The following is a 3,970-nucleotide window of genomic DNA, read 5'->3' as shown; positions in this document are numbered from 1 at the left end:
ACCACCAAGAAACAACTCGTAATCACATAGTATCTATTAACACATTTAACAACAAAACACCCATTTACCTCCACATGATAGTGACCCAACTCCATATGGGCTTAAAAGAGAGAAATCATCCACTGAGAGACCCAATCTGCTGGCCACAAACCAAAATATAGCAACCCACGAGAAGACACAATGAAGCTTTCCTACACAACAAGATTTTGAAAAGGCACCCATAACCTTACAAATAAGAAGAGGCATCATCCAATCAGAATCCCTGTCGAAAGACCTCTACCAAACTCTCCACCTCTATAGGAGAAATAGGAAAGAGACCTAGTAACAAGGAAAGATAAAAAAATCACACCAGCATCAAGAAAAAGGGCTATCAAAACCTCCAACAGGAACCATCCCAACAAGCTCAACCAACACTTCCCCGTAACAAAGGAATGGTCCCCCTCAATAGGACGGGCTGAGGACAATTGAAAAAAGGCATCTTGTGAAACACTTTAGAACCTCTTGCAACGGATAGAAAGAGAGGCGTATTAAAACACAAGAAGAAGGAATTCATAGAGAAAACAAAACAAAGATAGGCAAACCTCCAAAAAAAAAGTCCCCTACAGGTTCAAAATCCAACCAACGACCATATTGTCAATAAATCTACAGCCACCTAGATCCCAAGTAGCCCATCCAAGCCAAGGCGAGCGTAAGGCCACATACCCAGAAGTGCATGAGGGAATAACAAACCTAGCAGAATCTCCAACAAAAGTCTCACCTAAAACACCCTTCCATAACCAACCAATCATAAATGTCTAGCCATCCTCTGATTTAGCTTCACACCCATAGACGCAGGGCAAAGAAAGGTCAAACGTAGCCACCACAAGGGCCTCAAGCTCAAATCCAAAGGGCATCGCATAAGCAACCCCGACAAACCCAAACAACTCTCCACCACACACGCCAAAGACCCTTGGAGACAAACTATGAAAGCACGAAGCCTTGCAGACAACTGAGGAAATGATGGGAAAGGGGGACCTTGCATGACATGTAAAATCCACCAATCCCCACATGCAAAAACCAACCTGCCACATTCAGACGCCATCAAGTGAAACTTTGCCTTTGCTTGCACTAATAGAAGGGGAGAAAGGAAACTGCACCACAGGGACACCATCCCATAATACTGCCATCGCAACCGCAAAATCCACATCTACTGTAGCACCGGACACCTCCACCCTGAACTCCCATACGAAAGCCATAGGGGCCAAACCATGAAGAACATCAGACAGATCCCACGACCCAAAAGGAGAAAGTGAGAAGTGAGGGATCTATCCATCATCCACAACATCATCGTCATCTCCAACCTCTACATCTCCTTTGCTAGAAACCCTAGCATAGAAGTTTTTTTTTTAAAAGTATTTAGTCTTTATTATAAGATTTCCAAATAGTACATTTTTTTAGTATATTAAATTTAATTAATATATTCAAATTTTATTTCTTATGAATGTAGGTTTTTCATTGAAGGATTGTGTTTCACACATGTAAAAAAATTTTAAAATAGAGAAAAAAAATTGTAAACGATATATTTTCCCTAGGTATTCATATCCTTATTTCAACGCAAAAATAAGTTAATTCAAATGCATACAAAAAAAATTATGCATTATGGAAAATAACTCTACCCAAATTACAATTACTCTATCTCGAAAAATTAACTAAAAAAGATATATGTAACAAAAAATTAAGAAAAAATATCCATTCACTAGATATTGGTGTGACAATTCTATATTTCAGAAATTAGAATTTCCTTCTTGTTATTAAAAATGTTACGCAATACAAAATAAATGTCACTTTTGTAAATACTAATTACTGTAATATTGAACTATTAAAAGTTACATAATAATATGGACAATTACAAACATCCTAAGGGTAAAACTCGAAAAGCCACTTTGAAGGTCTCAGACAACTCTGATGATCAGAATTCCCTGGACCAAACTCATAATGTTGAGGCGTCCTCTTCCTCCCATGGCTCTAAACAAAATTCCTAGGAATCGGCGGATTTTACCCCGCGGGATTTTCATCCTAAATAGCAGATCTCGTTTGATGTGCTCAACATTGCCAAGAACAACTCTCTCGAGGTTTTCTGCCTTTTCAGGTGGGTGTTTTATGAGATTAGGAACATCAATCTCAAGCAGCAGTCTTTATATTCCAAGATGGAAATTATGCAGGCTAATGTTGGTGATATGCCACATGCTGCTGCTAGTGCTCACCCTGTTGATATTGGTAAGGAGGTGGTTGAGTGGGGCTTCGGCAGGTGTTCTATGGACAGGAAGAAAAAAATAGGTTATGACTGATTGTTTGATTAAGAACATAGAAGCCACCCAAAGAGTGAAGGAGATATCTGACAAAACATTTGTGGATATGGAGGCTAGAATTGCTAAATACGAAGGTACCCTCCAGGATATTATGGAAACCAATCAGAATATTGTCAAGGCCTCTGCTAATAATATGTCTACCATGGTTAGCAAGCTGGAGAAAGCTCATATGGATAGGACTGTGGTGTATGTGGACAAGGAGATGGTTGCTGGTGCGAAAGATTCGGGTCCTCTAGAAAAGCGTACTCGAACTAGCATGAAGAAGAAAGCCACTAAAGTGCCCCAAGACATCCTGGATTTGAAGAATGCTGCTAAGAAGATGCATCAACTTAGTGGTGATGTTGCGGAGAATCTTAAAAATTTGGGTTGATCTATTTCTGTTGTTGGTTCTATGTTGTTAGTTTGCTAACTTTTTGATGTTTTTTTGGGTTGAGTGGTTTTTTTGCTTTATTTCTATTGTCTCTCAACCTTGTGGGGTTTTGTCTGTTGGCTTTCTTATGAATGGACTTTATTTGATCTATCTTATGTAATCTGATGTAAAGGGTTTCGGGTCCCCTGAAAACCTATTTTTTCCATAATAAAAAAACAATATGGATAATTAATTTCTTATTATTTTAAAAAACATATATTTAGAATCTACATGAAAAATAGACCACAATATAGTAGTTTACTTCATCTTCAAATTTTTAATGGTTTAGCTTCTATATAGGTTTTAGAAAGTAAAGATCTAATGAAAAATGCTAATTGCAGTGTCAAGTTTGGCCAAAAAGTGTCACCTAATATAATGGGATCACCTAAAATGGTGTTGTGGAAAGGAAAAATGGGATAGTCAAGGAGATAGCAAGAAAAATGTTAAATGAAGCAAATCTGCTAGGTGATGTATATCAAAGGAGGCAGTCCATGCTATTATATACATATTAAACAGAGTCCAGTTAAGAGTAAACAACAAAATGATACCTTATGAGTTATGGTATGATAGAAAACCCTGAGTTAAGTACTTAAAGGTCTTTGGCATTATGTGCTTCATGAAAAGAGATGAGGATGGGTTAGGTAGCTTTTAGTCAATAAGTGATGAAGGTATCTCCTTGGAGTATTCTACTCATAGAAAGGCTTATAAATGTTTGAACAAAAGACTAAGGAGAGTGGTTGAGAGTGTTAATGTTAGAATTGATGAGGATATGCACAAAGGAAGGAAAAATACAGTAAATCAAATTAAGGAATGATATGTGGGAGAGGAAGCACAATTTGAAAGTGAATAAGAGGAAGAGGCACCAAGCAAGACTCCAAATAAGTATGTTCAGAAAAATCACCCTGAGGATCAGATTATAGGCAACAAGAATGATGGTGTGCAAACAAGAAGGAGAGCAAGAACCATGAAAAAGTAAATTTCTTCCTTATGACTTAGATGGAACTCAAGACATATAATGAGGCCAGCGAGAGTGAAAAGTGGATTAAGGACATGGAGGAGGAGCTGCAGTAGATTGAAAAGAACAAAACATGGGAATTGGTTCCTAGACTTGTTGATAAAAATTTCATTGGGACTAAATGGGTCTATAGGAACAAGATGAATGAAGAAGACAAAGTAATCAAGAACAAAGCAAGACTAGTGTGTGAGGGATATG

This window comes from Cryptomeria japonica, chromosome 7, assembly GCF_030272615.1.
Source record: "Cryptomeria japonica chromosome 7, Sugi_1.0, whole genome shotgun sequence".
In the NCBI taxonomy this organism is placed as follows: Eukaryota; Viridiplantae; Streptophyta; class Pinopsida; order Cupressales; family Cupressaceae; genus Cryptomeria; species Cryptomeria japonica.
Note: the sequence above shows the minus strand (reverse complement) of the source record.